Genomic DNA, 12606 nt, shown 5'->3' on the forward strand with positions numbered 1-12606 from the left:
GAGGGAGGGAGGGAGGGAGGGAGGGAGGAAGGAAGGAAGGAAGGAAGGAAGGAAGGAAGGAAGGAAGGAAGAAGGAAGGAGAAAGGGAGGGAGGGAAGGAATGGTTGAAGGAAGGAGTGTTGGTTTGTCCACAGCAATAGTCACAAAATCTAAAATTAAGCAAGGTGATTATATGTCACTGAGAAAAAATGTCCAAGTAGTTAGACTTTCTAAGCTAGTGGTTCTCAACTTATGGGTCAGGACCCTTTTGTAGGCTGAATGACCCTTTTACAAGTTGCCTAAGACCATCAGAAAACACAGATATTTACATTATGATTCATAACAGCAGCAAAATTACAGTTATTACGTAGCAACAAAAATGATTTTATGTTTGAGAGTCACCACAACATGAGGAACTGACTTTTACCATTTTTCTAGATTCTTCTCTCATATTGACCATAGTCACCCTCCCTCCTTACTCCCAGTCCCCCTCATCTCTCCCCAAGATCCATGCTCTTCCATTTCCTTTCAGAAAAGAGCAGGCCTCCCAGTGATATCAACCAAACAGGGCATAAAAAGATGCAATAAGACTAGGCATAAACCCTCATATGAGGGCCAGATGAAGCAACCCAGTAGGAAGGAAAGGGTCCAAGAGCAGGAAAAGAGTCAGTGACACCCCCACTCCTACTGTCAGGAGGACCTGTATCAAGGGTCACAGCATTAGGAAGTTGGAGAATCACTGCTCTAAGAGAAGAGCCAGGCCTTGCAACGACGCAGTGAGATTGCTGGTTCAGGGCTACCTAACTTAGACTACGTATATAATTGGCAAGACTCTCACAGAGAACACAATGACCATGAAATTAGCAAACCAATCATCACATTCTCTGAAACTGAGAAACTGTAATTAAATGAATGATTTGTAACTGTACGTTTTAATCAGTTGATACCCCAACCAGTTCCCATTTTATAAGCTGTGGAGATTTAATTATGACTAGCTTTCCTGAGGCCATGGTGAATCAGGTGAGGCGAAGATCTGAGAAGAAGAAAGGGTTCAGAGCAAGCACACACTGCAGCACATGGCCATTAATTAAAGTTGTAACAATCTGCTTCACTCTGCCTGCAGAGACACAGCCACGGGCAAACGGAGAACATAAATCAGCCGTGAATAAATAAATATTCCTATTACCACCCAGGCTTGGGATTGTGTTTATGGAAAGAGTGGATTGTTTATAAGTGTTAGGTGGAAGCACTGCAAGGAACTTGTTCGTTATGCACGGAACGATAATGAGCTATAATGATAAATCTACTGCGTGGAGAAGAGAAGGAAGATGGATGGCCTATAATAATTTCCCCAGCAAATCTTCTTACCTAACAGAGCTTACAGATTTAGGGACTCCACCATTTACCAAAAAGTTATGCATCATTCTGCTTTGAAACAATTTTCTGTCTTGAAAGGACAGACGGGGCATGGCCAGGTAAATGGGCCCACAAGAGGCCAGCAAGAAAGTGGACTGGGATTTTGTTGGATGTGCCTCATTTATTAAATTTTTAACTGAGAAATGTAAAACCTGGAGAGAGGTTTTACAATGTGAGTGGCATGATGAACTGGACCACAGCACATGAGGAGTTGAGTCCTTTTCTTCTGGAGATAGCTATTGTACTCTACCAAGTCTCCCCGGCTGTTTCTTACACACTTAACTTCCTCATTCTCTCCCTATGTTATTTCATTACATTTTTGAGGGCCACATTTTAGTTACCTTGAGACCATTCTAAAGCATGGTCTCAATCTGCAGGAAGAACCCAACAGGTTAGGAGACACCCTACAATGTAGATAAAGAAATGGTCACAGTCACATGAACACCAAAAGTTTAACTCCATACACGATCCTGTTAAAACGAAAAAAAAATGCAGCCTTTCAGTTCTCATGCATCAGTACCTACTTGAATATTGAAAGCAAGGTACCTGCCAAATTTCTCTTAGACTCTGTTGAGTTCCTTTAACTTTCTTCCTTCACCCCTTGTGTAAGGGAAAAATTAAATTATCCATCACAAATACATTTGAAATACTGTTTAGTGCTAAACCCCTCTGAAGTTGGCAGGGATCTGTGGACTAAAAGGTCATAGTACTTGTTGTGACAGGTAAGTACGAGGAAAAACCTTTACAAAAACAGAAACGTATTACTGATTCATTCGTTCTCCGTATATTCATTGGAGACGACCACGAAGCTGCAAGCCTGTGAGTTGCTATGGAGACACAGAGCATCAACTTTCAGCGAAAAAAAAAAAAACAGTAGTGATTCTTTAAAACCTGAAACACAGAATTACCACAGAAGCCAGCAAATCCACTTCCTGACAGCAGGAACTTGGACACAAATGTGCATGTTTGCAAACCCATGTTTGTAGAAGAATTCTTCACAATAGTCAAAGGCTGGAAGCCATCCAAATAGCCCTCAATGGCCAAATACATAAAACATTGTGGATTTAATCTACATGGGTAGTAGAAAATGACAAGATCTCCTGAGTAAATTGGGAGCATGGGGACCTTGGGAGAAGGTTGAAGGGGAGGGGGAGAAAGGGAGGGGAGCAGAGAAAACTGTAGAGTTCAATAAAAATCAATTTTAAAAAGCTTAAAAATGTAATAATATTTAATCTTTAGCAGGAAGAAATTCTGAGACATGGAATAATATGAATGAACATGGAAATCATTGTGCTGGGTGAAATGAGCCAAACAAACAGATGGGAATCCCAGTAGATTGACAGTGTGGGTAGAAGAGCCACATCTATGAAGTCAGAGAGTAGCAGTAGCAGACTGTGGCTGAGGAATGGGGGGGATGGTAGTTTGCAAACATCCTTAGTTATCAGAGAAATGCAAATTGAAACAACTCTGAGATTCCATCTTACACCTGCAAGAATGGCCAAGATCAACTTATGCTGGGGGAAAGGGAACACTTCTGCATTGCTGGTGGGAATGCAAGCTGGTACAACCCCTTTGGATGTCAGTGTGGTGATTTCTCAGAAAATTAGGAGACAACCTTCTTCAAGACCCAGTAATACCACTTTTGGGTATATATCCAAAGGATGCTCAATTGTACCACAAGAACATGTACTCAACTATGTTCATAGCAGCTTTGTTTGTCATAGCCAGAACCTGGAAACAACCTAAATGCTCATCGACCGAAGAATGGATAAGAAAAATGTGGTACATTTACACAATGGGATACTACATAACAGAGAAAAATAATGACATCTTGAATTTTGCAGGAAATTGGATGGAGCTAGAAAACATCATTTTGAGTGAGGTAACCCAGACACAGAAAGACAATTATCACCTGTACTCACCCATAAGTGCTTTTTAAACATAAAGCAAAGAAAACCAGCAAACAAATCACAATCCCAGAGAACTTAGACAACAACAAAGACCCTAAGAGAGACATGCATAGATCTAATCAACATGGGAAGTAAGAAAAGACAAGATCTCCTGAGTAAATTGTGAGCATGTGGACCTTGAGGGAGGGTTGAAGGGGAAGGGAGAGGCAGGGAGAGAAGATCAAAATATAGAATTCAATAAAAAACCAATTAAAAAGAAAGAACTGTGAAAAATTGATTCAACTTAAAACGCAGAGGACATTCTTGATATTAATGTAACAAAGTAAGGGACAGATGCCTCTGAACTGCACTGGAAACTGCATCAGGTGGTGCTTTCATGCTGCGAACATCTGATTTAGAAGAAATTTTAAAGCCATAATAAAGAGAAGCTTTACAAAGAAAAATAACATGATCCCTGGGAAGTTAGAACAGCCGGCAAAGTGCTTGGTGCCAGACTGAGCACCTGATCTTTGCACAGAACATGAGTGGGTAAGCTGTTTCAGTGGGTGTCCCCACCACGGTCTTGACCTCTTTGCTCATATTCTCACTCCTCCCATTCTTCGACTGGACTTTGGAAGCTCAGCCCAGTGCTCCTCCATGGGTCTTTGCTCCTATTTTCATCAGTTGCTGGTTCTATGGTAATATTTAAGATGGTCATCAATCTGACTACAGAGAAGGCCAGTTCAGGCACCCTCTCCACTATTGCTTAGGGTCTTAGCTGGGATCATCCTTGTGGATTCCTGGGAATTTCTCTACTGCCAGGTTTCTTGCTAGCCCCATAATGGCTCTCTAATTCAAGATATCTCTTTCCTTGTTCTCCATCTTTGTCTTTCCCTCATCTCTACTATCCCATTCCCTCAAGTTCTCCCCCCCTCCCCTTCTCTTCCCCTTTGGCCTTCTCTGACCAAACAGGGAAGGACCAAACTAGTCCCTCTGAATGTGGGTGACATTGAATGATGGGCAGACTGCAGTGCTCCTGGCAGTGGCATCAGGATTTATCCCTACTTCTTGTACTGGCTTTTTTGGAACCTATTCTCTTTGGATGGATACCTTGCTCAGCCTAGATATAGTAGGGAGGGCCTTGGTCCTTCCTCAAAGCAATGTGCCTTACCCTCTCTGAGGAGTGGATGGAGGGTGAAGGGAATGGAAGGAGGGGAGGGAGTGGGAACTGGGATTGGTATGTAAAATGAAAAAAGATAGTTTGTTTTCTTTTCTTAAAATATAAAAAAAGAAATAAAGAAAAGGACTGGGTAGCAGTATAGTCAGCAGTGGCATGCTTGCCTAGCATGTTTAAGCTTCTGTATTCATTCCCAGTACCACAAAAATTAATTCAGAAAATAGTTTAATAACAATAAATATTCATATCATTAGTAAGAAATAATCAGTAGAATAGAATAAGTTTGAAATGAAAATATATCAAATGTAATCTGTGGTTTTCACATGGTAATAGAAATATGAGCAATTTTTTCATCTATTTTCCACCATTCCTTCTGCTATATTGCCCATATGACCACATGTGTCTTTGCCAAACAAAATGCTTTGAAGGCAAATTACCAGAATAGTAGATTCTCCAAGCCAGCCAACAATCCTGAATTTTTCTGCCTAGTCTAACTCAATATGGGCATGTAAGACATAAAGGACACTTTGAGATATTTGTCTTTCTGCTTGTGCTAAGCGCTCCATTGAGACTAGATCCATTCTGTGCAAGGCACAGCACAGGTTCCTAAGCACATGGAGAACCAATGACTCGATAAGCCTGAGCAACCTCCTTACTATAAATGAAATGGCAGAGGTGAAACTGGGATTCAGATTCTATAAGTCATATTCTTCCTACCCTTAAGTTTCCGGTTCCATTACTCTCCCTAGGGCAAGAGTACTGCATCACAACCTCAGAGAGCCTCAGAGGTCTCAAAGGGACATGATTAACATGAGGACAACTCTCCATACCAACAAACCTACAGATCGCTGTCATGCCTAGAATGTGGCTATAGATGCGTCCATGAAAACACTCAATGTTCTATCTAAGATATTAAGCTCAAATAAAATGAAATCTACTTCATTGTGTGGATTCCAAGGGAAAGGATTCATCCTAGGAGCCATCTTTGTGTATGGAACATAAACTCTAGGGGAAGAAAGTAAAGAGATATCGAGACGGGGAATATCCTTACAAGGTGGACATTTTTGATGAATTGATGCAAAATTAGTTCATCCATTCACAAAACTCTACTAAGCATCTGCAGTGGGATAGAAATAATGCAGATAAGAAATGGAAGATTGCAGGCTTCAAATCTATGTCGACTCTAGTGTGTTATTTTCATATTTGATAAGATGATTTGTGCATTTGAGAAGGAAAGCTTATTTCTGTCTAAGACAGAAATACTTGAGGACTGTTAGATTTGGGAACAGAATTAATTACTTCTCCTGGCTGAAAATGGAAGGAGATTTTGAGATAGATAGATAGATAGATAGATAGATAGATAGATAGATAGATAGATAATTGTATGAATATTTACCTGAATGCATGTGTTTGCCACTCATGTGCCCAATACCTGTATGGGTTCTAGGAAGGCATCAGATTCCCATGAACTGGAGTTATAGGTGGCGAGGAGCCACCATACGGGTACTGGGAATTGAACCCAGGTCTTCTGTAAGAGCAGCCAGTGTATTTAACCATTGAGTCATGTCTTCAACTCGCAAATAAAATTTTAGCTAGAACATAAGAGCCTACCTGGTGAACTAATATGATCTTTTTGCCATATGGTTTATGGAGACATGACTGCTTTAATAATAAAACACGCGGGTGTGTTCCCTTAGAACACACTAGCCTTATGGCATTCTTTCCATAAAGACTAAACTTGCTACCAAGAACAGGCCTTTCCCTCTGGGCTGGTAATCCCCCTGCCTTTCTTTTTTAGGCTGGTACTCCCTCTTGGATGTCTGTGTGGAGGAGAATCTGGTTTCTTTGGCCACATTTGTTTTGCATAAACCATGGAGCTTCATTTTTCACACAGAAATCACTGGTGATCAGCCCCACACCAAGACATTTCTGTAGAAAACTTGTACATTTGAAATCAGCATCCAGCTTGTGATACTGTTGGAAGTATGAACTTCCACAGGTAAAGAGAACAGCCACTCCCTTCCCCAAGAGCACATTTTCTACTAAGCCATCTCTAACATTTCCTAGCCCAGTTTTGCCAAATGATAGTCTCTTCTTCCTCCCAAAAAGGCAGAAGGGAGGCTGTGGGAGCCAGAGGTATCTCTGGTCCACTGACCAGTGCTCAGGACTCAGGTGTGATTGACAGTCACTACCTACTGAAAGCATCAGTGTGGATGCTTTGGTGATACAAAAATCATCTGGAAAAGGCTGTTTTGAATTTTTTGATTCAGTAACTAATTTGAGAAAAGTCACTTTGCTGTATCTAAAGGAAAGGTCATGCAACTAAACATATATTAGTCTGTTTTTATAAATTTAAAGCACAATATCAGAGATGAATATACACAAGAATGATAATATAATCCGTATTCACACATCTTACAACTATCATTACCTCATTCACGTATTCACTTGCCGAAGTTTAATGCTACAACAAGCAGATACAACTGGAAGAGACAAAGCAAGGTCAAGATACAATAGCTTGTGAAAGCAGTCAAGATCTGAGCATTATAAACTGCTCAACAAGTATCCAGGTAATGGATGTGATAGGCAATGCATGCAGAGCTGAGACAGCTGAATGACAGAGAAAAACATCTTAACAGAAAACATAAGGTGGGGTGTGTTTCTAATACCATTCAGGTCTAGGAAGTAAAGCAAAAGAGGTCCCAAGGACATGGAAGCACCTGCCACTCCGAGAGCAAACCCAGTGTGTTTAGGGAGATATAAGGAACACTGGGCAAGGGGCCAAGAAACACAGTCAGCAAAGAATTGTGAAGGACTCACGAAGGGGCACTGTGCCATTGTTGTAGAACTGAAAGGTACTAAATTGCCAAGGTGACCCACAAACTCTGCTCTCATGCATGTCTGTGTTCTTTCGAGCTCCAGTACAGCGTCCCATTTTCACTTTAGTGGTTTCAAAGAACCCACATATCCCAGTGATTTCTACACGGCTGTCCAGAGCCCACTGTAGCCTCCACACTCAAGGGCTGAGACCTGGCTGCTCCCTATATCCTTCAAACCAATATGGACACAACCCTACCACATACTCCTGGCCGTCCTGATGACCTGGGTTAACACATCATTGTGCATGCCTAGTCAAGAATTAAAAATTATAAAGTTAATTTAACCTCCCTAACCATAAATCAACAAGAGTAGCAATAGAGACAGAATAGCATATTAGACTGAACAGGACTGCATCAAAACCGCACAGGTAGTAAGGAGAGAAGCCACTATATAAGAGCTTCCTACACACTGGGCACACTGTTCTAAGTGTTCTTCTCCAACACATAAACTCACTGTGCTGATTGCTACACCCTGAAAACCTAGCCACATGTACACACAGAGGGGGCCATATAGGACTCTACTAAGTTAATTCACAAAAGACCTCTCCCAGCAATATTCTCACTTTCTCTGTAAGGAAATAGGAAAAAATGGTAACAACAGCTCTCATTTATTTTATAACATGTGTGGAAGTATGTGTATGAGTATGGTGCATGCACACGAGTATGTGAGTGTGTGCACCCATGTTCACACATGTAGAGGCTAGAGGAGGCCTTTGCATGTCCTCCTCTATTGCACTGTCTTATTGCCTTGCAGAAGGGTTTCTCACTTGTTCTGGGATAATGTTATTATTTGTGCTACATCAGTGAACCAAGTAAACTGTTTAGGCAATGGCTGCCTGGCCAGGGAACTCTCAGATGCTGTCTGTCTTTATACCCCAATTCCAGGTTGTAGGTGTGTACAGACATACATGGCTTTTGATGTGGGTGTTTGTCACTCAAATTCAGGACCTCACACTCACAAAGGAAGCACTATTATTGAAACATCTTACAGGCCTATAATCTGACAACTATCACTTTTGAGAGCATTTATGACACATGTCCCATGCCAGATGGTTCCCAAAGACGTATCAGTTTACCAATCAGCAAACAAAGACTGAGGCCTTATTAGTAAGCAACAGAATTGAAACTTGAACGCAGCTCCAGGCCAATTTTACTACTAATAAAAACGATTATCTCTAGCATTTTCTGTTTATATATGCAACAGTCTTCAGAGATATTTCATCAAACCTAACTGTCACCACAAATTTCCAGGGATGAAGTTGCATTGATGCTGAGTTTTGAGTGGAAGAAATATATTTTAGAGTACTACCCAATATCCAAAAGACCTCACTACTCAAAAGCACGTCATATTTATTGATTAGATACAATCTTTGTTATACTGACTCTGTGCTCTACAGAGTAAAATAAGAATAATAAAAAATGTACCTGATAGAATCAGGTCACACTGCCCAATGGGGGAAAAGCATTTAGAAAGGGTTCTGGACTGTCAGGTGAACTCCTTTCACACTGGCATTACTAGAGTGTTGGCTGTAACAGCAGACTCCAAACTCCAGTACTGACCAGGGCCCTAGCCGGGCGATGGTTTAAGTAGTGTAATGAGGCCCAATATTGATGGATGATTGTAGATCTGAAACTTTAATTACAAGTACAATGTTTGGTGTTCTAAAAAGTAGCCTTTCTTAGAGCAAACTTTATTCATGGATTTAGTCATTACCTTTAGCATTTATTTTTGAATAAATTTTTATAAGGAGGGGAAAGGTGAAGAAACTGGGTATATATTATTTACGTTTGTGGATGATATAAATGTGAGTGTGTGCATTACATGTGTAATTTAAATACAATCGAAACAAAGTCAGTTAGATGCTCAATAAAATATGACTGGATTGTCTTGGTGCCGCAGAGTCCAGGATGCTGATACACACAGGAGCCATTACCTAGGGATTGGGAGGGTAGACAACTTCACATGCTCAGGGTTTAGCTTTACCCCTGGAGCATCTTCAGTAAATGCCATGTTGCCTTGCGGGTTAGTAACAGGGTCCTGCTGGTTCACAATCTGCCATTACTCTCTCAGCCTTCCCTTGGCCACAATCTCATGCTTTCATTGACTCTGATTTGACACTGGAAACCCTGGTGGGAATGAGCATTGCACCAACTTGCCTGCATTTGTCTCTCGACCTTCTGTCTCCATGCCGGCACTTTCTTCCTCACGAGGCACCTGGTAGGGTAGAGTCTTATGCAAATGACGTTGTGGTATATGGAAGAACCATCTCACATTAGTTCATTCCGTCAATACGATTTTCACAAAATTCCAAAGTAATTCATAATAACATGGCCATTGGTCTTGCTTCCTGTGGCGTTCCTGGGATAAACAGTAGCTCTATTTGGGTTAAGGTATCCGTGCTAATTCACCAGCATGGAGGAATCGCATGCCTCACAGTTGGACACCAAATCTTATAATTATCTGACTATGCATTCTACTCAGGAATTTCAAGCCCAAATGGGCAAAGGCCTCTTTAGAAATGATAGAGTCAGGGTTTCAGGAGTAAACCACTGACATCACAGGAAGGCTGCCATTTGGTAAGCTCTCAGAAGAATAGCACCATGAATGTTTCAGCCTGGTTAAGCATTCACCCCTTTGCACTGGTTTTTTGAAAACTAAACAAACTGAAGCATTTGGGGTTTTATTTGGGGGCTATTATTATTATTGTTATTACTAGTTTTAAAGAGTGAATAATATGATTGAACATTGCAAACTGTTTTTCCTGAAGCTGAACAGAGCAAGAATGAAGAGCCCAACAAACTGACAACCCATGTTTTTCAAAGGAAAGGAAAATCAAAGAAGGCATGGGCTTCAGGACAGTGATTGGCAATGCACCTGACAAGGAAGACCTAAGATTGTGCAGCTCTGCAGGTACCAGTCTGCCACTCAACACAGCTCCAATATTTGGTGATTACTGATTGCCAATCACTGCTTCTCTGCCAGTCCCTCCCAACTCCCTCTCCATGAAACACTGCTTATTTGCCTGAGCCCTATGATCTTCCCCGTGGCAGGCTTTTCTGCAGACGTCCCCACCTGCCATCAGCACTAGCCTTAATGCCTGCATCAGCCCAAACTCAGAGGCTGTTGGCATTTTGTGCTCTGCACCCCTTGCTCCTCCATAAAACCTTACTTCTCAAACACTTGTACATTAGCCACAATGTGTCAGCCAGCTGAATCATTCCAAGACACCAGGGGCTATTAGCAATATGGTTAGCAATCATAAACCTCTTATATGGAAGTCTTATTGTACAGAATCTATGTAATTGGCTTTTGGGGGCTTCTTACATGTTTTTAAGTTCATAAATGCAATTTTCTTTTTGATACAATATTATTTCTACACTTTAAAATTTTTCCACTCACGCTCAAATACCATACACTTAACATTTGAAGCCAAACTGTATATGATTTTTAGAAGCCATGGCAACCAAAAATTAAGGTGTGAATTTGAATAAAAGAACTCAGTCTTCCTTAAAAATTCTTCTCTTAACTGGAAAGAATACTAATACAATTTTATGTGGAGTCTTGTCAACTGCATTCAAGAAATGTCAAACTATATTTTTAGCCCTGCAGTTTGCTTAATCCCATAAGAGTTTATCTCGCCTCTGTGTTGACAAAATGAACAGCACTGAGCTATCAAGGATCTGAGCTTCTGTCAAGACCCACTTCGCATCAAAAGTTGGCATTCCTGCACAGCTGTTTTCTCAGAACTTCTGAATTAAAATCCACATTCCCTACCTCCTACGAGTCCCCTGGGTTTGCTCTGCATGCCTCTTGTCATCCCTTCATTGATTCTGAGCCTCACTTTTACAGACAAGCCGATGAAGTGTTGTAGACATGGTAAGCACCAGGCACATCAGATGAGAGGGGTTCATTGACTAGGAAAACACCGCCCTCACACGCGTGACCCAGGAGTTTGCTCTCAGATACCACATCTGGTCCCTACTCTGCTTTTATGTCATTCTGTGTATAATTCTTCCTGGAGAATATAAACGTAGTATATAAATGCAATTGTCTATTTATTTTAGACTACTTAGATAAGCAGGGCCATAAGTACATACGAAGAAACTATTCGAATCAGGGTCCTGCTTTGGGTTCCAGTGTGGACTTTATTTAAGACTCGGAACCCAGCAGGAGGGGAGTAACACAGTGCAGTTCTGTGGCAGCTAAAGCTCAAGCTCTCCACTCTGTGGCAAGGCTACATTTTAAAGCTCAGCGCTGCCGGCAGGACCGCTCAGTCACTGGGAGTCGAAGTGGAGACTGACTCGCCCACTCAAGTCTCTGCTCATCTGTTAAAGCACACCAGAGCTGCACCTTTGAGAGCGTGGGGGATTCATCATGTGTCTCCATCACTATACATAATTCATAGGATCTACATCTTCATACCTGTGAGCAGAGAAGTCGCCGGCAAATGGCATCACACCCCCATCCAGCATATTTATAATTCAGAGTGACCTACTTAGAGCTGACCTCATTTGAAGGAAAAGAGCTCGCTATGGGAAACCGTGAATATACTGTCTTGCTATCAATTCATGTCTGGCTGCGCTTTGGGAACAACTACAGTGGGACAAAGAAAAAAGGATGCTAAAATTAGCAAATTATCTTCATTCAGAAAATGTAAATTGTGAACCATATTTTAAGATGTTCTCATTTATGAAACACTGTAATTTTTGAAAAATTAAGTAACACCAACAGCATTAGCAGTCATAATTTCCCAAGCTTTCTCTTTTGTCTCACAGCAGTTAACAGTCATGTTACCGAAGTAATAATTACTGCAAGTAAGCCTCCCCCCGCGGGGGGCGAGTGGCAATACTTCCTAACAGTGAATGAGAGGTGCAGAATGAAATTACAACCCGTGGAGAATTGAAAGGCCCAGGTCATCCAGTGGGAGTATAGATTGCAAGGAAGTTTATATAGGTAACATCTTATCACAAATAGGAACAATTACAAAATGACTGTTCTCCAATGACATTGCATTATAAAAGCAAAATCACAAAGCGACTCTTTGTTGTACTATGAGCAGGAAAGGTGGAGCTTGCTGTGTTTGTCCTCACATCTAGACAAAGGAAAATTCATTTTTGAATAATTTTATCAAAACTCTGGGTACAGTGAAATTGCTCCCTTTTCATCATGGCTGGTATGATTTGGGTGGAATCCACTCTACTCAAAAGAATTCTCAAACATGAACTAAACAAAGATAACACTAACAAACATGCCAAATTGGATGGG

At 41.2% G+C, this 12606-nt stretch overlaps 1 protein-coding gene across 1 annotated transcript in view; it reads right to left on the reverse strand.

Moving 5' to 3' along the window:
* The window catches only part of Tmem117 (transmembrane protein 117), a 385423-nt gene that overhangs the window by 121650 nt on the left and 251167 nt on the right, over window positions 1-12606 (reverse strand). The gene's annotated exons all lie outside the window — the stretch shown is intronic.

This window comes from Microtus ochrogaster, chromosome 15 (assembly GCF_000317375.1).
Source record: "Microtus ochrogaster isolate Prairie Vole_2 chromosome 15, MicOch1.0, whole genome shotgun sequence".
NCBI classification, from domain to species: domain Eukaryota; kingdom Metazoa; phylum Chordata; class Mammalia; order Rodentia; family Cricetidae; genus Microtus; species Microtus ochrogaster.